Source organism: Callorhinus ursinus, unplaced genomic scaffold (assembly GCF_003265705.2).
Source record: "Callorhinus ursinus isolate GAN/ISIS: 27379988/994484 unplaced genomic scaffold, GSC_fseal_2.0 scaffold74, whole genome shotgun sequence".
Lineage (NCBI taxonomy): Eukaryota > Metazoa > Chordata > Mammalia > Carnivora > Otariidae > Callorhinus > Callorhinus ursinus.
This window is the reverse complement of record NW_027397136.1, coordinates 864142-889474: the sequence shown is the minus strand read 5'-3', so window position 1 is coordinate 889474 and position 25333 is coordinate 864142. Positions and strand designations below refer to the sequence as shown.

The 25333-nt window shown below is 42.2% G+C and overlaps 1 non-coding gene across 1 annotated transcript; it reads left to right on the top strand.

Moving 5' to 3' along the window:
• Positions 1-1324: 1324 nt before the first annotated feature.
• LOC112808753 (U2 spliceosomal RNA) lies at positions 1325-1512 on the top strand. Its single transcript, XR_003204426.1, has one exon. It is a non-coding gene; the product is annotated as a U2 spliceosomal RNA (small nuclear RNA).
• The last annotated feature ends 23821 nt before the right edge of the window (positions 1513-25333 follow it).

The window sequence follows — 25333 nt, the reverse complement described above, 5'->3', positions numbered from 1 at the left end:
CCTTTGAAAGGTTGGGAGTAGATGAGGTCATCCAGGGGGAATGTAGAAAGAGAAGTGGGTGGAGAACAGAGCCCTTGGGAGCAGCTGCTGATTGGCCTCCATGGAAGTTGCATGAGGAGCTGAATGCTCATCTCTTTTATGGGTTGTTATTCTCATCTCCTCTGGCTGTGTTGACAGTGCTGCTATTTTCTTCCAGGCAAGCAACCCAATTTTTTAACAACCCTCTAAAAGGCTATGCAAATCTAACTTGTTATTAATACTGTTATTTTCATTGTCCCAGTTGCTCATCTGGTACCTGAAAGTCTTCTACAACATATTCCCTGCTACCTCCCGCAAACCCTTTGGTAATACTTTGTTGTTTAAAAACTTAGCTCAAGGGGCCCCTGGGTGGCACAGTGGGTTAAGTGTCTGCCTCTGGCTCAGGTCACGATCTCAGGTTGTGAGAGGGAGTCCTGAGCCCTGAGGCGGGTTCTGTGCTCAGCGGGGAGTCTGCTTGAAGATTCTCTCCCTCTGCCCCTCCCCCCTCAAATAAATAAATAAATCTTTTTTTTTTTTAAGATTTTACCTATTTGTTTGAGAGAGAGATTGAGAGCACAAGATGGGGGAAGGTCAGAGGGAGAAGCAGACTCCCCACTGAGCAGGGAGCCCGATGCGGGACTCGATCCCGAGACTCCAGGATCATGACCTGAGCTGAAGGCAGCCGCCCAACCAACTGAGCCACTCAGGCGCCCCAATAAATAAATCTTTAAAAAATTAAAAAATAAGAATAAAAACTTAGCTCAAGTTTCTCTCTCTCTCTCTTTCTTTCTTCTTTCTTTTTCTTAAAGATTTTATTTTTCAGAGAGAGAGAGAGAGAGCACAAGCAGGGGGAGCGTTAGACAGAGAGAGAAGCAGGCTCCCCGCGGAGCAGGGAGCCGATTTGAGACTCAGTCCCATGTCCCCGGGATCATGACCTGAGCCAAAGCCAGTTGCTTAACCAACTGAGCCACCAAGGCATCCCAGGCTGAAGTATCTTTCCTGCCTGCCTTCCAAGGAACCCTGGGCAAATATCTGTCATGGAACTGAAACACCTCACTGTAGTTATCTGGGGTTTTTTTGTCTGCTTCCCTCGCTATACTGAAATCTCCTTAGGGCAGGAATCACAGTTTGTCTTAGACTCTCTGGCACCTAATACAGAGTTTGGCACTTAGACATTTGAAAAATGGCTATTGAATGAATGACTTTGAGTTCTAAGAGAAGTTTATTGACAGGGCTCCTATACATTCCAGGGCACTCCTGGTTTACACCTGTTGACCAGGCACAGTTATTAATAATTACCCGTTTCATCACTTCTCGGCCTTTGGCTAAGATGAAGTGTGGTATCTGTTCTTATAAGCTTAATATCTGATACATCCGCTATCCAAGGACAACATATTGAATGGATTTTTGGAGAAGGGATATTGAAAAGGAGCTTGTTCTGTCCACTCCACACATCGACCAGGTACTGTTGTCCTTCCAGGCACAGTACCCCTTGTCAGGGACAAAATAATAATAACCATACAATCTTATAATTATATATAATCACATTATGTATAATTAATATATAATAAAATATGGTTGATTATTTAATAACATAATAAAATGTCATATAGAAATTATAATAAACAATATAATAAATATAATTAATATAATAAACTATAGAATTAATATATGATATATAATTACTAATATATAAGATTGTATGATGATTATGATCCCTTTCAATCTCAAAAGTGCCCTCATTTGCAAGATAAATTATGTGGTTATCCTGTTTATAGACGACCCAATTGTCATAGCCGATCCTAACTTTTGGCAGGTGTCTCTGTTTATAAGACATTTCTGCCAGAGAAACCAGCAGACACAGCAGGATTTGTTACTAGTTCTAACCAATATCAAATAATGCAAACCATTTTTCTGAAATTATGAGGCAGAAATGAGACACCAGAGTTATGGGAAAGAAAGGGAATTCACACATTCCTTACACTGATCAAACTTCTTTCAAAACCAGCAAGCTATAGAATCAATAGAAAGAAATCATTGGCACAAATAGGGTGGTGCAGTGCTAAGAATCAAGAACTACAGGATTTTATAAATATGATTTGCCTCACAAATCAGGTAGCTACAATAATTCATTGTGTAAGTGAGGAACTGAGGCCCAGAGAGACTATGTTGAATTGACCAGTTATAAAATTAGTTTAAAAATGGGGCCTTATGTCTATAAGGATAGACATAAGCTTATAGACATTGATTATCCTTATGTCTATAAGGATAATCAAATATAACAAAGAAAGAAAATAGAGTTCAAAACTAGACCCACATGTATGCAGTTGTTTGATTTTCAGTGAAGGTGCCAAAGCAATCCAATTAGGAAGTTATTTTCAACAAATGGTGCTGGAACAACTAGATATCCATAGGGGGAAAAGTGAAACTGACCCTACCTTACACCATTCACAAAGACTAATTTGAGATGGATTAGAGACCAAAATATAAAGAACAAAACAATAGCAGTGCCTAGGTGGCTCAGTTGGTTAAGCAACAGATTTGATTTCTCTCAGATCATGCTCTCAGGGTCCTGCGATCGAGTCCAGAGTCGGGCTCAGTGCTCAGCAAGAAGTCTGTTTGAGGATTCTCTCCCTCTCCTTCTGCCCTTCCCTGCCCCTCGGGCTCTCTCTCTCTCAAATAAATAAATAAGTAAACAAAAAGACATTTATTTGAGAGAGAAAAAGATAGCAAGAGCAAGCACAAGCAGTGGCAGGGTTTGGGGAGAGGGAGAAGCAGACTTCCCACTGAGCAGGGAGCCCCACTCGGGACTCAATCCCAGGACGCTGGGATCATGACCTGAGCCGAAGGCAGCCACTTAACCAACTGAGCCACCCAGGTGCCCCAATAAATAAATCTTAAAAAGAAAAACTATAAAGCTTCTAGAAAAAAACTGCAAAAGAGTATCTGTGTGACTTGAAGGTAGACAAATATTTGTTAGCATACAAAAAGCAACAACTATAAAAAATTGACAAATTCAACTTCATCAAAATTTAAAACTCCTACTCATCAAAAGATACTGTTAAAAAAAGAATAAGCAAGCCACATACTGAGAAAAGAATCTGCAAAACATTTCTAATAGATACCTACTCGTTACAAAGAGGAAAATAGTAACTTCGCAGTGGAGAAATATGGCAGATTTTATCCTAACTGAATGACCAAAATTAACATTACCAGTAATGGCACAAATGGACATCATTTACTGCCTGATAGGATGCACTGAGAAGGACCCAACCTTCCTTCTGTGGTATTCCTGCCAAAAAATACATAACCTCATTCTAAACATCAAACAAACCCAAAATGAGGGAAATTCTATAAAATACCTAGCCTGTACTCTTGAAAAGTGTCAAGGTTATAAAAAACAAAGAAATACTGAGGAACTGTTCCAGATTACAGGAGAGTAAAGAGACATCATAACTGAATGAAATATGTGACCCCAGATAGAATAAAGGACATTAATGGGATGATTGGTAAAATTTGAGTAGGGTCAAAGTTTAGGTAATAGTATTACGTCAACATCAATTTCCTAAATTTGATCATTGTACTGCTGTTATATAAGAGAATGTTCTTAGAAAAAAAGGTAAATGAACACTGAAGAATTTAGAGGTAAAAAGGCATCATGCCTACAATTTACTCTCAAACATCAGAAATGATTTTTAATCCATCTATCTGTACTTATGTATACATGTATGTGAATATATATATATAGAGAGAATAACTGATAAAGCAGTAGTGTAAGCTGTTAACATGGGGAATATGGTAAAGTGTATACAGGAATTCTCAATGTCATTTTTGTGGCATTTTGGAAGTCTGAACTTATTTCAAAATAACAAGTTTTATATATATATGACATATATATACATATTTATATATATATATGCAAAGGACTTGTATCCAGAATGTATAAAGAATGCCTATGACTCAATAAACAACAAACAGCACAATTAAAAACTGGACAAAGTATTTGAAGGGACACTTCACAAAGAAAGATATGTAAAAAAACACAGGAAAAGATGCTCAAAATCATTAATCATTAGGGAAATGCAAATTAAAACCACAATCCAATACCACTATGCACCTATCAAATTAAAAAACTTGACAACACCAAATGTTGATGAGGCCTTGGAGCAACTAGAGCTTTCTTTTCTTTCTTTCTTTCTTTCTTTCTTTCTTTCTTTCTTTCTTTCTTTCTTTGACAGAGAGAGACACAGCGAGAGAGGGAACACAAGCAGGGGGAGTAGGAGAGGGAGAAGGCTTCCCGCCAAGCAGGGAGCCCGATGCGGGGCTTGATCCCAGGACCCTGGGATCATGACCTGAGTGGAAGGAAGATGCTTAACCGACTGAGCCACCAGGCGCCCCGCAACTAGAGCTTTCAAATACTGCCAGTGGTGTGTTAAATGGCATCATTACATTGGAAAAAGTTTTAACGGGCATTTAACAATGCCTCTTTTATAATCCCAGAGGAATGAAAGCATATGTACACAAAAAAATTTGTACCAGAATGCTCATAGCAGTTTTATTTATAATGGCCCCAAACTGGAAATAACCTAAATATCCATCAACAGGAGAATAAATATAAAAACTATAGTATATTTATTTTAAATTTTAAAATTTAGAAACTATAGTATACTGAAACAATTTATGTAACAACATAAACGGATGAATGAAATGAATCTCAAAAACATCATGCTGAATGAAAGAAGCCTTATGCAAATATCACATACAGTCTGAATCCATTTAGATGAAGTTCTAGAACAGGCAGAGTTTATCTGCATTGAAAAGAAATCAGAATAGCAGTTGCTTCTGGGAGGGTGGACATTTGGATTGACTAGAAGGGGCTCGAGGGAACTTTCTGGGATACAGATATTATTCTATATTCTTGTTAGAAGTTTGGGTTACAGGGGTATCTCTTTGTCAAAGGTCATTGGATGGAACACTTAAGTTTGTTTATTTCATTGTATATAAATTTTACCCCAATAAAAAGAATCAGAAACAGCTTTAGAACTCTAGTTATTAATATACAGGTTGAAGTGTTTAGAGGTGAGGTATACTGATGTCTGCAACTTACTTTGAAATATATCAAAAAATAAGATCAATCGATACATGGATGGAAGGATAGGTAAATGATAAAGCAAATAAAATGAGGGGCACCTGGGTGGCTCAGTTGGTTAAGCGACTGCCTTCAGCTCAGGTCATGATCCCGGAGTCCTGGGATCGAGTCCCACATCGGGCTCCCAGCTCAGTGGGGAGCCTGCTTCTCCCTCTGACCCTCTCCCCTCTCATGCTATTTCTCTCTCTCTCTCTCTCTCAAAAAAAAAAAAGCAAATAAAATGAAATGTTAACTGTAGAATATATATATATATATAGGTAACAAGTATATACATGTTCACTGTACAATTCTTTCAACTGTTTTTTCTGTATGTTTGAAATTTTTCATAATAAAATACTGGGGGAAAAGTTGAGCCAAAAATCCTGGCTTCTTAATTCCCATTTTGTTATTCTTTCCATTATACCACACTTAATCAAACTTTCAGTGTCTAATCATCAGATCTTAGCAGTCTGTTTTGAAAAGTCAGGCCAGGGGCGCCTGGGTGGCTCATTTGGTTAAGCATCTGCCTTTGACTCAGGTCATGATCCCAGGGTCATGATCCCTGGGATCGAGCCCTGCATTGGGCTCCCTGCTCAAATAAATAAATAAAATCTTAAAAAAAAGAAAAGTCAGGTCAGAATAACAATAAAATATACAGGAGCTATGACAAGATATGCCAGGAAATTCCTCCAGAAAGCCAAGGATATTAGTAAGCAATTCAGGTCTGAAAAACAGTCCTCCAACTAGCGAAAATCTAAGAGCAAACATGCTGAGGGAGGACCGCGTTGCCTTTTGGGGAACTGGCAGGTACAGCACGCATGACATCACCACAGCTGGCATATGATTTCAAAATATGTTAAAGACCTACATTGCTAAGATAAGGTTTTATGAGGCTTTATGTTTGTATGACTTCTGCCTTCCTTGGACTTCATATCTAATTTCTTAACAGTTTCATCAACTTCACTCTTGAGTCATCCTTACTTAACGAACAAGACAAGATCACCAGCAAAAGGTGCAAGAACATAACTGGTTTCCCTGCATAGGAAGAGCTCTTTTGCAATTCCATTAGCTGAGCAAGACATCCAGGGGATGACTAAGAGGAATACACACGAACAACTGCTCTGTAGTAAACAGGACCAGAGCAGAATGAGCTGGGCACAGAAGCTCCGCTTTAAGTAACATTCTGTAACACTGAGTCACAGAAGCAGCAAACAAACCCACTTGGCTCAAGTAACACAATAGTGGACGGCATCTTTGGCCAGTTCTGTCGGACTTTTCCAGAGGTGAAAAGGCTATGTTACAGATAGCTACCAACATGGATTCAGGCTTCAGTATTGGCTGAGTCCAGAAACCAAAGGGCTACCAGTTTTGACTTGTGTCCAGCCTCAAAAGGGTGGGCAAGCCTCATTGGCCACACTTAGACACCTGGATGGTACTGACTGAACAGTGTCAATGTTGAATATTAAGGCTTGGTAGAGATAAACGGGACAGCTAATACATGTTTCACCCTTAATTCATTTTTAAAAATTCAAGTTTATGAAAGATTTAAGTTTGGGGTGATTTTTAAAATAGTTTACTATAAGAAAAACACATGCTTCTTTAAAAAGATTAGAAAAGTAGAAAATTCAAAAGCTAGAGCTATTCTTTCAATTTTTAAACTTACAAATAATATTACCCTATTGTGAAAGTCATGCTTATTTGTGAAACATTTGGAAAATAGAAGTGTAAAGAAAAAATTTTAACTGCTGAGTATTTTCATCAAAACAATTAACTGCAACATTTCTTTACATTTCAGCATCTTTTTCTCGAATGTTTAATATATGATTGACTCCTACACAACTCTTTCAAGAACATGTCTGTTGAGGGACGCCTAGGTGGTTCAGTTGGTTAAGCATCTGCCTTCGGCTCAGGTCCTGGGTCCCACATCGTGCTCCTTGCTCAGCGGGGCATCTGCTTCTCCCTCTCCCTCCACCTCTCCCCTCTGCTCGTGCTCTCTCTCTCTCAAATAAATAAATAATTTTTTGGGGTGTAGTGTTCCATGATTCATTGTTTGCATATAACACCCAGTGCTCCATGCAATACATGCCCTCTTTTAATACCCGTCACCAGGCTAACCCATCCCCCCAGCCCCCTCCCCTCTAGAATCCTCAGTTTGTTTCGCAGAGACTGTAGTCTCTCATGGTTTGTCTCCCCCTCCAATATCCCCCCTTCAATTCTTCCCCTCCTGCTATCTTCTTTTTTTGTTTTTAAACATATAATGTATTATTTGTTTCAGAGGTACAGGTCTGTGATTCAACAGTCTTACACAATTCACAGCGCTCACCATAGCACATACCCTCCCCAGTGTCTATCACCCAGCCACCCCATCCCTCCCACCCCACCACCACTCCAGCAACACTCAGTTTGTTTTCTGAGATTAAGAATTCCTCATATCAGTGAGGTCATATGATACATGTCCTTCTCTGATTGACTTATTTCACTCAGCATAACACCCTCTAGTTCCATCCACGTCATTGCCAATGGCAAGATCTCATTCCTTTTGATGGCTGCATGATATTCCATTGTGTGTATATACCACATCTTCTTTATCCATTCATCTGTCGATGGACATCTTGGCTCTTTCCACAGTTTGGCTATTGTGGACATTGCTGCTATAAACACTGGGGTGCATGTGCCCCTTCGGATCCCTACATTTGTATCTTTGGGGTAAATACCCAGTAGTGCAACTGCTGGGTCATATGGTAGTAAATAAAATCTTTTTTAAAAAAAAGAAAGAACATATCTGTTGTAAGCTGTTTTTTTTTAAGATTTTATTTGTTTATTTATCAAAGAGAGAGAGAGAGCACAAACAGGAGGAGCAGCAGGCAGAAGGAGAAGCAGACTCCCCGCTTAGCAGGGAGCCCGATGTGGGGCTCGATCCCAGGACCCTGGGATCATGACCCGAGCCGAAGACAGACACTTAACCAACTGAGCCACCCAGGCGTCCTCCCCCTCTTTTTTTAAGGTACAAACAAAATAATTACTAACTAAATAGCATTTAAAGTACTGGTATTGGTAGTTCTGGTTTCAACACAATACTAACTTCCAGATTCCATCTCCTTAATCAAATAAATTGAATAAACCTGGACTCTACTTCATTCTCCTGAGCTAAGGGAGTGAATTTGCCAATGCAACAATGGCAACCACCATTCTGCTGTGCTGCCCATGTCATTAAAGGAGCAACCTGAGCATCTCCTCCCTCTTCACAGAGCAGACACGGTAGTGAGGCCACAGAAGTGTCCCCCGTGTACTTGAACTTTGTTCTTCATTGGTACACCTGAGGGGCTAGATCCAGGTCATGCTGATTCTGGTCGCCTAGGTTGTCTGCAAGGACTTGAGATGGTGGTAGCAAGCCTCCTCCCTTTTCCCGCTGGTCCAAGTGTAGAAAAACACCAAGGTTTCTTCCTTTCTTTCCCTAACATAGTTCGGGTCTAGTGGGAATTTGCCAAAGGAACTTTCCTAAAAATTCAGGGAAGCCAAAGGGAAAATAAACAAGGGAAACTCAAAAATAAGAGTCAACAGACAGCACACAGGTTCTGAGCTTACAATAGCTAACTCCCATGCCCACTTCCTGTTTTCTGAGGGCCTCTCAGGGAGCCTGCCTTTACTGCCTGTAGGCTGAGCCCCCTTCCAGAGGTGGGATTGGGGTGGGGCCCAATCTCCTAGGTGTTTCTAAGAAACCCTGAGAACCAAGAAGGCCTGATGATTTATGCCTTTCATCTCCTTAGGCATCTAAGTATGGTCTTTTACCTCCCATCTTTGGAGTTAAGGAAATTTTTTGTGCAAAGCGTCCTATGTCAGGAGACTGTCCATGCACCAAGGTTTGTGTGAGAGATGGTGTGATGTAATAAAAAGAGTTGGCTTTGCTCCTGGCCCAAGTCTGAACCAGACTTTGATGCTTCGTGGCTGTGCACTCTTTTTTTTTTAACCAGTTTTTTGAGACATAATTTACATACCACAATTCATGTATTTAAAGTGTACAACTGGGGGCGCCTGGGTGGCTCAGTTGGTTAAGCGACTGCCTTCGGCTCAGGTCATGATCCTGGAGTCCCGGGATCGAGTCTTACATCGGGCTCCCTGCTCAGCAGAGAGTCTGCTTCTCCCTCTGACCCTCTTCCCTCTCAAGCTCTCTATCTCTCATTCTCTCTCTCTCAAATAAATAAATAAAATCTTAAAAAAAAAATAAAGTGTACAACTGGGGCACCTGGGTGGCTCAGTCGTTAAGCATCTGCCTTCGACTCAGGTCATGATCCCAGGGTCCTGGGATCGAGCCCCGCATCGGGCTCCCCGCTTAGCGGGAAGCCTGCTTCTCCCTCTCCCACTCCCCCTGCTTGTGTTTCCTCTCTCGCTATGTCTATCTCTGTCAAATAAATAAATAAAATTTTAAAAAATAAATAAATAAGGTGTACAACTAAATGGTTTTATTATATTCACAGAGTTGTGTAACCATCACCATAATTAATTTTAGAATATTTTCATCAACCATACAAGAAATCTCATACCCATTAGCAGTCTCCCCCTTTACCCAATACTCTCCCCTCGCCCCCCCACTCCCACCCTAGGCAAAAACTCAAAAAAAGTTTTGCCTATTCTGCTGGTTGTGAATTCTTTTTTTTTTAAATTTTTTTTTTTTTTAATTATTATTTGCCAGAGAGAGAGAGAGAGCACAAGCAGGGGTAGCGACAGGCAGAGGGAGAAGCAGGCTCCCTGCTGAGTAAGGAGCCCCATGCAGGACTTGATCCCAGGATCCGGGATCATGACCTGAGCTAAAGGCAGACGTTTAATCTGAATGAGCCACCCAGGCATCCCTGGTTGTGTATTCTTGAAAAAATATTTAACCTCTTTGAACCTTAATTTCTTCTTATGTAAAACACAACATAATACCCTTCATATATGCAGCACACAGGAGGCATTTTAAAAAGTTCTTTCCGGGGCTCCTGGGTGGCTCAGTTGGCTAAGCGACTGCCTTCCGCTCAGGTCATGATCCTGGAGTCCAGGGATCAAGTCCTGCATCGGGATCCCCGCTTAGCGGGGAGTCTGCTTCTCCCTCTGACCCTCCCCCCTCTCATGCTCTCTCTCTCTCTCATTCTCTCTCTCAAATAAATAAATAAAATCTTTAAAAAAATAAATAAAAAGTTCTTTCCTCCCCTTTCATCATGGGCCTTAAGATACTTGAGATACTCATCGTGGGTCTTGAGGAATTTGAAGCACAGAGGGATTAAGTGACTTGCTCCAGTTACAGAGCAGGTAGGTAAGTGGTGAAGCCAAGTTTCAACCCGGGCAAGCTGCTCCAGAGCCTGCACGCTGAATGGGACCCCACCGTACCCCTCCAGTATGAACCATCCATGCCTGCCACTTGTCACCAACCACAACCCCTGACGGAAGGCCTGATGCAGCTTGAAGAGTTTGTCCAGTTCGGAGTTTTCTTTTAAGATTTTATTTATTTATTTAATTGACAGAGAGAGAGAGAGAGACAGCGAGAGAGGGAACACAAGCGGGGGAGCGGGAGAGGGAGAAGCAGGCTTCCCGCGGAGCGGGGAGCCCGATGCGGGGCTCGATCCCAGGACCCTGGAATCATGATCTGAGCCGAAGGCATACGCTTAACGACTGAGCCACTCGGGCGCCCCAGAGCTTTTCTTTAATAAGGCATTTCTATTCCACAGCAATGGTCTAGATCACCTGGAAAACATTTGTTTCTAGACTATACAGTGTAGGAGTCCGAGTGACTTTGGGGAATGCAGATGGCAGTCTGTGAACTCAAATCACAGGTATGTGTTTCTATATCATATCACTGACCACACAACCACTCTGGGATGGGAAGATCCTATTATTTCCAAATAGCGTTCAACCATGCTGACTGGCAGTAAACTCTGACCCTTCACAGAAAGCCTTTCTTATTGCTTACCAGAGTCATTTCTTGGTACAGCATCATACCCTTTACTTGCCTTAGTACTGAGAACCCTTCGTAGTTCTTGTGAATTATGTATCTGTCTTCTACTGATTTTCCAAGTTGTTTGAGGACAATACCCATAACTGATATACCTCTGTGTTCCTTAAAATTAATACAGTTCCTCGCATATAGTAGGTGCTTATATGCTTTTTGAGAAGAATTAATTGAATTAAACTGAACTGAATCAAATTGCTTTAGGTCTGATGGACCTAACCCTTTATTCACTGGAGGATATTCCCAAATTCTTTTTTTTTTTTAAAGATTTTATTTATTTGTTTGACACAGAGAGACACATCAAGAGAGGGAACCCAAGCAGAGAGTGGGAGAGGGAGAAGCAGGCTCCCCGCGGAGCAGGGAGCCCGATGCGGGGCTCAATCTCAGGACCCTGGGATCATGACCTGAGCCGAAGGCAGATGCTTAACGACTGAGCCACCCAGGCGTCCCCCCAAATTCTTGACATAAATTCAGTTCTATTCTAATTTTGGCGGAGACAAATTCCTAAAGTTTACTACCATACCTTCTCTGCCTCTTAATGGTTGTTCTCCAGGGGCCAGAAAGTCAGGTTTCAGCCTGTGGTCCCGAGTTCCCTGGGAACAGAAAATTAGTTGAAATGAACATTTAGGCTTCCCTTTTGGATCTGGCTTTAGTAAGAAATATTAGACTAGAGTGGGAAGAGAAAGGGAGTCTCCTGCAGATTGTGAGGGAAGAGAGGGAGCACCTCTTTCTTCCCTGTGCCCAGTTCCTTAGTTTATCGACCACAAAGACTTATGCGTGAGCTCTGGTTGGTTGCCTGGGCAGCTGGTCCCCCAGCCATGCTTCTCCACCCTCCATAACAGGCCTGCTCAGAGCTGGTCCAGGAAAGCCACAGATTCGTGACCATTTCCTACTGCCTTTTCCTCACCAATGATGTGTGCCCCCCTTTTAAGTAGACTTTCCTTCAGTTTTAGCATTTTCCTGACTTGGTTTTAGGCAATAGGCCAGGGAAGCTCTATTTCAATTGCTTTCCATTAGACTGAACATCAAGCCTAACTTCCTTTGACATGATTCTTTTTTAAAAAGATTTATTTATTATTATTTATTTGAGAGAGAGAGAGAAGGAGGGGCAGAGGAAGAGTAAGAGAGTGAGAATCTCAAGCAGACTCCCCACTGAGCATGGAGTCAACATGGGGCTCAATCCCACGACCCTGAGATCATGGCCTGAGCCAAAATCGAGTCGGATGCTTAACCAACTGAGCCACCCACGTGCCCTTTGTGACATACTTCTTATTCTCAGTTTATGAATTCTGTGTGTGCGTGGGTGGGTGGGTGTGCATTCTCTACATATTAGAAATTTACTAATATAATCTATTCTTAGAATTGTCTAAAACCATGTAATTTTGCTTTGCTCCTTCAGAAAAGAAGATTGAGGAGCACCTGGGTGGCTCAGTCGGTTAAGCATCTGCCTTCAGCTCAGGTCATGATCCCGGGGTCCTGGGAGTGAGCCCCGTGTTGAGCTCCCTGCTTGGCAGGGAGCCTGCTTCTCCCTCTCCCTCTACTGTTCCCCCTGCTTGTGCTCTCTCTCACTCTCTCTGTCAAATAAATAAATAAAATCTTTTAAAAAAAAGAAAAAAGAAAAAAGAAAAGAGGATTGATCCCTTATGGCCCATTGTTTCATTTTGATAACCTATTTCACTCTTTCAGATATAATTGAGATACAAAAATAGTAATATGCAAAGTATATGTACAAAAAGCTTGCTATATTCTAATAAACACCATTCAGTCTAAAATAGCAAAACTATTCCTAGATCAGGCTCAAAGTCTCTAAAATGCTGGGTTTCTGATGGACAATAGGGGATGACCAGAATAGTGGGATTTGAGGGATACCAGCACCACCCTTCCCTCTACAAACAGACAGACAGACAGACAAACAATTCTCAGATATCTCTGGTGTCAAGAAGCCTGCAATTCTATTCACTATAGAATAGAGACTCATTTTGAGGGTTAAGCATTGTCCTTTCAAGGAGCTACCCTTTTAAAATGAAAATGAAGGGATAATACAAGAAGTTGCTACCATCATAGTATGAATTGCCTTATAATATAGTGTCTCTCTCACCCAGGGTGGAACTAGAACAATTTGAGGATACTGAGGGCTTAGAGAATGGAGAAGAGTGTTTAAAACAAAGTAGAAGAGTGACATGAGTCAGAAATATACTTACCTACTTTGAAAGTTTGCCTCAGATCTGCTCTGGATGTATAGAAGGAATCCAGTTTGAAAAGAAAATAATATCCAACAGCTGCTCTTACAAATCTCTATTCTTTCATTTTCATTAATTCATTTTATTTTATTTTTATTTATTTATTTTTTATTTCTATTTTTTTAAAGATTTTTATTTATTTGACAGAGCGAGACACAGCGAGAGAGGGAACACAAGCAGGGGGAGTGGGAGAGGGAGAAGCAGACTTCCCGCTGAGCAGGGAGCCCGACTCGGGGCTCTATCCCAGGACCCTGGGATCATGACCTGAGCCAAAGGCAGACACTTAAGGACTGAGCCACCCAGGCGCCCCATTTTATTTTATTTTATTTTATTTTATTTTAGATTTTTATTTTTTATTTATTTATTTATTTATTTATTTATTTATTTATTTATTCATGAGAGACAGAGGAGGAGAGAGAGAGAGAGGGAGAGAGAGAGAGAGAGAGAAGCAGAGGGAGAAGCAGGCTCCCAAGGAGCAGGGAGCCCGATGCGGGACTCGATCCCAGGACCCTGGGATCATGACCTGAGCCGAAGGCAGACGCTTAACCATCTGAGCCACCCAGGCGCCCCATTTTATTTTATTTTTAAACAAAAATATTTTATTTATTTATTTGAGAGAGAGAGAGAGAGAGAGAGAGAGAGAGAGAATGAGATGGGGGAGGGGCAGAAGGATAAGCTGACTTCCCACTGAGCAGGGAACCCGAGGTGGGACTCCGGGATCATGACCTGAGCCAAAGGCAGTCACTAAACTAACTGAGCCACCCAGGCGCCTTGTCAATTCATTTTAAAGAGGGATCTTCTGTTAAGGTATCAACATAGTATCTGAAAAATTCAGTGTGATTTTCAAAATGTTCCCGTGAGTAATATTTTGACAGTACATACACACATATTTTCATTTGGATGTATACATTCCCAAAATATTTTTGTTTTTTTTTTAAAGATTTTATTTATTTATTTATTTGAGTGAGAGAGAGATAGAAACAGCATGAGAGGGGAAAGGGTCAGAGGGGGAAGCAGGCTCCCTGCTGAGCCGGGAGCCTGATGTGGGACTCGATCCCAGGACTCCAGGATCATGACCTGGGCCGAAGGCAGTCGCCTAACCAACTGAGCCACCCAGGCGCCCTCCCAAAATATTTTGAATGGAATGTTTGTAGAATATTTGAAGAGCAAATAACCAAGAAAAAAAAAAATCTGAACATGTATCATCTAAATTGACTAAAACTAAGAGAGCAACCATTAAGATCCTTCACCCTAACCTAACTACACTTTTTATTTTTCAGCCTCTGCTAATCTTAGGACCAACATATAGAAAACAACTTTCTAACATCTATAGAAAGGGAAACCTTTAAAAGGAATATAGTCCAACCCTCTCATTTTGCATGGGGAAACCAAGATTCAGAAAGTGAGCTGATTTGCTTAAGGTCCCTTGCTTAGTGAATAACGAATGGGGAAGAAGAACTCAGCATTTCTAATTCCCAATTCTAAGACTTTCTACAATACCTCGCTGCCTTGTGAACAGAAAACTAATTTTCTGTTTTTATTAAATGCATATTCCAGGGGGCGCCTGGGTGGCTCAGTCAGTGTTAAGCTTCTGCCTTTGGCTCAGGTTATGATCCCAGGGCCCTGCTCAGTGGGGAGTCTGCTTGTCCCTCTTCCCCTCCCCCCCTTGTTCTCTCTCTCTCAAATAAATAAATAAAATCTTGGGAAAAAATACATCTTCCAGTTTATTTATTTATTTATTTATTTATTTTAAAGATTTTATTTATTTGACAGAGAGAGACACAGCGAGAGAGGGAACACAAGCAGGGGGAGTGGGAGAGGGAGAAGCAGGCTTCCCGCCTAGCAGGGAGCCCGATGTGGGGCTCGATCCCAGGACCCTGGGACCATGACCCAAGCCAAAGGCAGATGCCCAACGACTGAGCCACCCAGGCGCCCCATCTGTCAGTTTATTTAAAACCATTTACCATTCAGGCAAGGCATTTGTTTGGAATCACTATGCTTCTATCCCTTCCTTTGGCAGAGATTGCAAATTGTCTTCTAACATTCATTCTTGCCTTCTCCCCTTCAATGAAACCCCTGATTTTTAGCTGGACACAGGAATACTCAGAATAAAGAGGTCATCTCTAGCCTTCCTTGCCGCTGGGTGTGGTCACATGATTAGTTTCTGGCCAATAAGATGTAAGCCAATGAGATGTGTGCAACCACAGCGTACTTAAAAGGAGGGAGCATAAGCATTTTCACCCCTTCTTCCTGCTGATTGGAACTCAGAGGTGATGGCTGTGGGAATCATGAGAGAGAAACTGTGTGTTGAGGATGGTAGAGTCCATAGAAAGAACTTGAGCCCTTGATTTTTTTTTTTAAAGATTTTATTTATTTATTTGCGAGAGGGAGAATGAGAGATAGAGAGAATGAGAGGGAAGAGGGTCAGAGGGAGAAGCAGACTCCCTGCTGAGCAGGGAGCCCGATGCGGGACTCGATCCCGGGACTCCAGGATCATGACCTGAGCCGAAGGCAGTCGCTTAACCAACTGAGCCACCCAGGTGCCCGAGCCCTTGATGATTGTAAAGCCTCTGTACCTATCTTCCTTTGGACTAGCTTCCTTTTTTTTTTTTTTTTTAAGATTTTATTTATTTATTTGAGTGAGAGAGAACATAAGCAGGGAAGAGGGGCAGAGGGAAGAGTAGATCCCCTACTGAACAGGGAGCCCCATGCAGGGCTCAATCCCCGGACCCTGGGATCATGACCTGAGCCGAAAGCAGACGCTTCACTGACTGAGCCACCCAGGTGCCCCTCTTTTTTTTTTTTTTTTTAAAAGATTTTATTTATTTATTTGAGAGAGAGAATGAGATAGAGAGCACAAGACGGGGGAGGGTCAGACGGAGAAGCAGACTCCCTGCTGAGCAGGGAGCCCGATGCGGGACTCGATCCCAGGACTCCAGGATCATGACCTGAGCCGAAGGCAGTCGCTTAACCAACTGAGCCACCCAGGCGCCCTCTTTTTCTTCTTTTAAGTAGACTCTATGTCCAATGTGGAGTTTGCATTTATGACCCCAAGATCAAGAGTTGCATGCTCTACAGACTAAGCCAGCCAGACGCTCCTGTAGTTTCTTGATTAAGATAAAATTTGGAAGTTTCAAACATATTATAGGCTCAAAGGACTTCCAAGCACACTAAAAATTTTTATTAAAAAAGAAAAACTGCATCTGAATTGTTCTTAGCAAAATTTGGTATGTAGAAGAGCTAGAACAACTCTCAACCCTAAATCACCAGAGGAGGCAAACACCATAGGCTGCTGGGGCATGCTATCCTCTCTCATAGAGGTGTTGGAGCCTGGGTCAGAATCTGGTTTATTCACTTTCTCTGGTTTAAAATGTAAGAGGTGTTGGGGTACCTGGGTGGCTCAGTCGGTTGGGTGTCGGCCTTCAGCTCAGGTCATGATCCCAGGGTCCTGGGATCGAGCCCTACATTGGGCCCTTTGCTCAGCGGGAAGTCTGCTTCTCCTTCTCCCTCTGCCTACTGCTCTGCCTACTTGTGCTCTGTCAAATAAATAAATAAAATCTTAAAAAATAAAATAAAATATAAGAGGTATCTTTGACTCATCCCTTTCCTTCAGACTGGATAGCCAAGCCAGCTTTCTGATTTTATCTTTGAAATTTCTCTTCAACCATTGCTCTGCCTTCTCACTGCTGCAAAGCTAATCTTGGTCCCTACTACCTCTGTCCTGCCTTTTCCAAGTATCCCAAAATAGCTTCACTGATTCCAGTGCTCTCTCTTAAGTCCTTCCTGGCCCTAGGCAACCCACCCAAGCTGTTTCTCAATCTTCTCTAACAAACATTCTCTATTAGAGAGCCTGGTCTAGTCCACCTCACAAGCATGCTTGCTCAATCCTGTCTCTGCCTGTTCCTTTGTTTATGTTGTTCCCCATATCTTAAATGCCTTTCTGCCTCTTCTCTGGCTATCCAAAATCTCACCCATAGTTCAAGTTCAGCTTCAATTTCACCTTCACCATGAGTTTCCTTCCAACAACTCTAAACCACACTAAATGCTCCCTTTCCAGTCATCCCATAGCACTTAATTACAGAATCAGAGTTGGAAGGAACCTTAGTAATAAAAAAAATAAAAGCATATATTTTAGCAAATGAGAAAACAGATTCAAGGAGATAATGAAGTGACCTACCCAGGGTTATACAGCTGCTAAATGATAGATGGGGGAAACAACCAAGACCCCCAATCTTAGCTTAGTGCTATTTCCATTACTATGGAAACTATGCCATTTCTCTTCCACTTGTCTTTACAATAGGAATTTGCTTGTATTATTTGCATGTGTTTCATGGAACAAAGTTGTATCTCCCTATAAAGATTGGAAGTCTCTCTTGAGATTGGAAACATGTCTTTTACCTCTTTAATATTCTCACAGCAAATAAGAAGCACTCAAAAAAAATCTTTGTGGTATTAAAATTCAAAATTTTAAAGTCTTTTGACAGCTCCACAGTGCCTTGCACATGATAAGTGCATAGTAGATACTTTGAAAATACTAGTTGGTTGATTTAGCTGACTGAAAGACAAACACACACTCAGGCATTCCTTCATTCCTTCAGCAAAGATACTATGCATCAGCCACCATCTAAGTGCTGGAGGTACACAGATTATGACATGCACTTGGGGTACACGAGGTTTCAGTGAGGATGAATATGCACACTTTACAACCATACAATAAAATGAGAACCTACTAGAGGTGTGCACAGGGGATAAGTATTGCATAACCCTGAGATCAAGTGCTGGTGTAGGCTCTTCTGACTGAGCCAGCCAGGGACCCCAGGAAACCAGTTGAGAAACAATTGCAGGTGTTCATGGAAGAGAGATGAGCAGCAGGTAGGAGGGTGGGAGTGGAACAGGGAAGGGGCAGTTGGAGTGGAGAGAGATATTTTTCTCCCAGTTATAAAAGTTACACATGAGAAACCAGCCTAGAAGGATGAGCACAGAAATGTGAACAGCAGTCTGTGGGTAATGGTTTCACAGGCAGTTTTTCTTTTCTGCATGCTGCTTTTTTTTCCTTTTGCATTTCTTTTCTTTCCTTTTTTTAAGATTTTATTTGTTTGTTTGTTTGTTTATTTATTTATTTGTCAGAGAGAGAGAAACAGAGAGAGAGCGCAAGCAGGGGGAGCGGGAGAGGGAGAAGCAGACCCCCTGCTGAGCAGGGAGCCTGATTCGGGACTCAATCCCAGGACTCTGGGATCATGACCTGAGCTGAAGGCAGACACTTAACCAACTGAGCTACCCAGGTGCCCCATCCTTTCGTATTTCTTAAGTTTTACACATTTAGCATATATTAGGTATTATTACACTATTACTCATTTAATTGTATATACTACTTTAAAAATAATACATGCTCAGTATAGAAGACTTTAGGAATACGAAAATGTATACATGGGAAAACATTTTAAAACATCCATAAAAACACTCTTTTTTTTTAAAAGATTTTATTTATTTATTTGACAGAGAGAGAGACAGCGAGAGAGGGAACACAAGCAGGGGGGAGTGGGAGAGGGAGAAGCAGGCTTTCCGTGGAGCAGGGAGCCCGATGCAGGGCTCCATCCCAGGACCCTGAGATCATGACCCCAGCCAAAGGCAGTCGCTTAACCGGTTGACTGAGACACACAGGCGCCCCAAAACACTCATGTTATAACATTAAGGGGAAAGTATTCAAAATTGTATGTACAACATCATTTTTATTAAAAAATTTCTGTAGAAAAGGCTAGGAGGAAATATATTAATATGTTAATAGTGGTTATTTCTGATGGTGGGATTATGGAAAATTTTGTTTTATATTTTGTTTAGTTTATTTCTTTTTTTAAGTTTTATTTATTTATTTTTTAAGTAATCTTTACACCCAATGTGGGGCTTAAACTCACAAACCTGAGATCAAGAGTCACTCCTCAGCCTGAGCCAGCCAGGTGCCCCTTGTTTAGTTTATTTCTAAGTTCTTCATAATTAGTATGTATTTCTCCTTTTTTTTTTTAAGATTTTATTTATTTATTTATTTGACAGAGAGAGAGAGAGCACAAGCAAGGGGAGCGGCAGGCAGAGAGAGAAGCAGCACCCGCCCCCCCGGCCCGTGGAATAGGGAACCTGATGCAGAGCCCAATCCCAGGACTCTGGGATAATGACCCAACCTGAAGACAGTCACCCAACCAACTGAGCCACCCAGGAGCCCCTTTTTTTTCTTTAAATATTTTATTTATTTGTCAGAGAGAGGAAGGAGAGAGAGAGAGAGCACGCATGCACAAGCAGGGGGAGCTGCAGGCAGAGGGAGAAGCAGGCTCCCTGCTCGGGGCTCGATCCCAGGACCCTGGGATCATGATCTGAGCCGAAGGCAGATGCTTAAGCATCTGAGCCACCCAGGCGTCCCTACAGTTACTTTTTTAAAAGCATTTTCTGTATATCAGGAATACTTCACTCATTCAATCCTCACCACAAAACTTGAGGTATAGAGAGATTAAGAAAATAGTTCAGGGCGCCTGGGTGGCTCAGTTGGTTAAGCGACTGCCTTCGGCTCAGGTCATGATCCTGGAGTCCCGGGATCGAGTCCCACATCGGGCTCCCTGCTCAGCAGGGAGTCTGCTTCTCCCTCTGACCCTCTTCCCTCTCGTGCTCTCTATCTCTCATTCTCTCTCAAATAAATAAATAAAATCTTTAAAAAAAAAAAAAAGAAAATAGTTCAACAAGGGGCACCTGGGTGGCTCAATCGGTGAAACATCTGTCTTTGGCTCAGGTCATGATCCCAGAGTCCCAGAATCAAGTCCCGCATCTGGCTCCCTACACAGTGGGGAGTCTGCTTCTCCCTCTACCCCTCACCCCACTTGTGCTCTCTCAAATAAATAAAATCTTTTATTTAAAAAAATTTTTTTTGTCAAATAAATAAAATCTTTAAAAAAATTTAGTCCAAGAAGAGAAAGATTGTGAATAGTGGATCTGGGACCATGTATCACTACTTTTTTTAAAAAAACAGCTTTTATTCAATTTACATACCATCATATATTAATTTTAAAGTGGAAAAAAAATACACTTGTTTATTTAAAAATCACAGAACACTCCAGTTTCTAGGGGGGGAAATCACTGTTGACATTTTGATATACATCCCCCTACTGTGAATGTTACCTTCTGTAACTGAGATCTCTCCTTCCCAGGCCTTAGAGAAAGGGACGGGATCGGATCCCTGCCAGGAAGACTGTGAGAAGGCTGGACTCAGCCCAGAGGAGAAGGGGAAGGAGGAACAGAAGAAGACGTGCACATAATTCGAGGTCAGGGGAGGAGAAGTCAGGGTGGTGGTCACTGATGCCCCTCTTTTCTGAGCAGTGGGTCAGGGCATCTGCTGAGAGTGAGATGGAGAGCCAGGCCAGCCTTGGGTTAGGGTCTCCAGGCGAATGCAAATAGGTTAGAACAGCTGTTGGAGGAACAGGAAAGGTTGTTAACTAGGGCCTCAGGAAAGGATCCTAAGCATCATCAGGATCCAGATGAGACTGAAAAATCATAATTATTGGGCGCCTGGGTGGCTCAGATGGTTAAGCGTCTGCCTTCGGCTCAGGTCATGATCCCAGGGTCCTGGGATCGAGTCCCGCATCGGGCTCCCTGCTCTTTGGGAGCCTGCTTCTCCCTCTGCTCTCTCTCTCTCCCTCTCTCTCTCTCTCCTCTGTCTCTCATGAATAAATAAATAAAATCTTTAAAAAAAAAGAATCATAATTATTTTTGGCAAAGCAAATTAGCACACATGACAATTTTTTTTTTCTCCAGCAACAACACTGCAACATAATCTCATTAACTTCTTTCTCTAGGTCTGCTTTAAAATGCTTTTCTAAAAGTACAGCATAGGGAATATAGTCCTTGACATTGAAATAACTTTGTATGGTGACAGATGGTGACTATACTTACTGTGGTGAGCATTTTGTAATATATATAAATGTTGAATCACTTTGTTATACACCTGAAACTAATATAATGTTGTATGTCAACTATACTTCAATTAAAAATGTTTAAAAATTTTCTGAAACTGGGGCACCTGGGTGGCTCAGTCGTTAAGCGTCTGCTTTCGGCTCAGGTCATGGTCCCAGGGTTCTGGGATCGAGCCCCGCATTAGGCTCCCTGCTCGGCGGGAAGCCTGCTTCTCCCTCTGCCACTCCCCCTGCTTGTGTTCCCTCTTTCTGTGTGTCTCTCTCTGTCAAATAAATAAATGAAATCTTAAAAAAATAAATTTCTGAAACTTCTTTACATTCTCTACATGATACTTACATGAGGTACCTTTATTTTGACAGCAGAAAGAGGCCTGTTTAATGCAGGTTGAGGGGGTCATCTTCCAGTAGGTCAATGTAAAATTGTGTAATCAGGTTCCAAAAATCAATTACAGAAAAATAGTCGGAGGAGCCCTTAGCCTGAGAATGTATTTAAAAATTGGTGGTTTCAGGGCGCCTGGGTGGCTCAGTTGGTTAAGCGACTGCCTTTGGCTCAGGTCATGATCCTGGAGTCCCGGGATCGAGTCCCGCATCGGGCTCCCTGCTCAGCAGGGAGTCTGCTTCTCCCTCTGACCCTCCCCCCTCTCATGTGCTCTCTCTCTCTCTCTCTCATTCTTTCTCTCAAATAAATAAATGAAATCTTTAAAAAAAATAAAAATAAAAATTGGTGGTTTCAGTTGTCCATTAGCTCAATATGAACCGAGGATGTGATGAGCTGCCAAAAAGCTAATGACAACTTGGTTGTCATCATATAAACATGCTTATCAAATTAGGGAGAGCAACACTTTATACATGCATTAGTGAATTCACTTCTGTATTTGTTTATGTACAGTTCCAGGAAGAACCTTGGTAAAGAGCTTTCACAGGACTTTAAAAGAAGTCTTCAGTCCACATCATGTGAGCAAGCAGTAAGGAAAGCCCTCTGCCCTTCTCCCCTCATATGCCCCTCAGGGGAGCCACAGCAAAGTCATCCTCACGCTGATGGCTCCCTCAGCTGTATCTCTACCAAGACCTCTCTGCTGGTCTCATGCATCCAGCTGCCTGCTGGATGTCCACCCGTGAATGCCCACAGCACCTCAAGGTCACTATGTGCAAACCTGCTTGTGCCGATTTCTCTCAGACATACCTCATTTCAGGCAGTGATGTCATCATCCCTTGCTCAGTTATTGAAGTCATCTAGGACACCTGTTTCTCAAGCATCATGCACATCAGTCACTAAAGCCTACAGATTCTAACTGCAGTATTATCCCTGCTCTCCCTGTTCTCCATTTCTTCTGCCACTGTGTTAGTTAGGATCTTATTGCTCTCGGCCTGAATTATTGAATTCAGCATTTGTGACTTCAGTCTGTTTTCTAGCTAGTCTTCCTGACTTCAGTCTCCCTTTGCTCCCTTCGCTTCTTCAAGCCATAATTTGTCAATGGTCTAAATATAAAAATCAATTCATGTCATTCTCTTACTTAAGATCTTTCGATAGCTTCTCCAAATGTTTTAGCATAAGCCTTCAACTCTGAACTTAGCACCAAAGGCCCAGGTTACATCTCTATCCTCCTACCCCACAACCAACCAAAATGTTTCACTTCACTCCAGCTGAGCCTCTTGGCTATTTCACGCCACTGTGCCTCTCTGCTTCTCCCCTCTCCCCAGGTGGCACCACATTCTTCAAGCTTCACCGAAGGATCTCCTTGTCCAGGAAGAATTCTCTGGTGTCCCACTTTAGTTTGGATACCCTTTGCGTGTGCTCCATACAATACTGGGCCTACACTTAAAACCATAATACTTGATTTATTTGTTTGCCTTCCTCTCTAGACTTTAACTGCCAAAGTGCACAGACTCTGGTTTATTGAACTTCATAAATCTAAATCCGGAGCCAAACACCACGCATGGCAAGGAAAAGGCCCTCAGTAAATGATTTTTGTTTTTGTTTTTGTTTGGCTTACTTTACTATGCTAGGGCACTGCTCTAGGTGCTGGGAATATAATAATGAACAATCCAGATCTGAGTCTCGCTCTAAATAAATGAACAAATAAATACTGACTACATAAACTGGGAGTATTTACTTGGAGAAAAGAGAAGTCCTAGAGCAGCAATGACTAGAGCCTTCTCTTAAGTAGAAGAGAGAGTAATATATCTTTATCTTGCTCCTGAATTAAGAATCATTGAGTAAAATCTACAGAGAGGTAGATTTCACTTTTTTGAGTAATTAGAATTGATAAAAACTGGAACCGTCTGGCTGATGATGGTAGTGACCCCTCATCTCTGTAAGTGGGAAGTGATGAGGCTGACAGCACTCCTGGGTGGGTGGTAGGCTAAGCCAGAGGGCCGATAGTGCATGTCTGGACCATGAAACCACTATGCACTTCTAACCTGCATTCCCTCCAGGGCTCCATCTTGCCATAATCTCACCAACACCTTAAGTTCAATGCTTAAATGTATACCATTTTTTCTTTCCACTTTATTCTTTTCATAGCCTGTCCTTATTATGCATAGGCAGATCTAGAAGCTCATTTGTAGGAGTGCCTGGGTGGCTCAGTCAGTTGAGTGTCTGCCTTTGCTCAGGTCATGATTCCCGGGTCCTAGGATCAAGCCCTGCATCAGGCTCCCTGCTCAGTGGGGAGCCTGCTTCTCCCTCTGCCTGCAGCTTCCCCTGCTTGTGCTCTCTCTCTCTCAGTCTCTTTCTGTCAAATAAATAACATCTTTTAAAAAAAGAAGTTCATTTGTTTTTTGAAGATTTTATTTATTTATTTGACAGAGACACAGCAAGAGAGGGAACACAAGCAGGGGGAGTGGGAGAGGGAGAAGCAGGCTTCCTGCGGAGCAGGGAGCCCAAGTGGGGCTCTATCCCAGGACCCTGGGATCACGACCTGAGCCAAAGGCAGATGCTTAACAACTGAGCCACCCAGGCGCCCCAAAGAAGCGCATTTGTACTCTTTACACCCATACCTGGCTTATCTGATTCTGTTCTCCTTGGCTCCTCGCTAATGATCCTCGCAGAGTCTTTAATTCAGATGATAGGTGGGAAGACCTGAAAGGACACAGATGGATATTTCATAAATCACTTGGGTTGACAGAGTAGCTAGCAGTTGGGAATCATCCTTTTATCTAAAATAGAGTCAACCGGCTTGGAAAGCCAGTGGGGGTGGGGCGTGGGTGGCTCAGTGGGTTAAGCATCTGCCTTCGGCTCGGGTCATTCTGGGATCGAGTCCTGCATTGGGCTCCTTGCTCAGCGAGAAGCCTGCTTCTCCCACTGCCTGCTGCTCCGCCTGCTTGTGCTTGCTCGCTCTCGCTGTGTCTCTCTCTGACAAATAAATAAATAAAATCTTAAAAAAAAAAGAAAAAAGAAAACCTGATTGGAAGGTGGTTTTCTAACGGGCACATGGCATGTGCTCTAAAGGCCAGGAGACTAATTTGGGAGCTAGAACTGTTAGAGACCTTTTCAGAGTTCCTAGGCTTAGCATTAAGTATTGTATCTAGAGATTTGTCTTTTCTATGTTAATTAAGCAGCTTGCTAACTCCTGTGGTTTAGTCTGGCAGGGATACACCATTAGATCAGAATGTTTTTTGAGGCCATCATATTAGCTAATAATCAGGTGGTATTAAAATTAAAAAGAATTAAAGCCAACCTCTGCACTGTCTATGTATTACCAGAAATGTCTTGTTCTTTGGTATGGTTAAATCTAACAGCTTAATCATAACCAAATCATACAGTAACACCTGCAGTTATCACAAGGTGCTCCCATAGTTTTCCTTGTTCACCAATAGGTCTCCCCGCCTCTCACCTTCCCACCCCTTTCACGTTTTCAGCTATACAAGGGCAACAACCTTACAGGCTCTGTTTCAGTTGTTGAGTGAGGTAGGAGGTGATGAAGGAGGCTTGATTAACTTTAAAAATCATTCCATAAACATAATAGATTTGAAGTTCACAGGAATTTCTAGGTCCTCAACTCTTACAACAATGCTT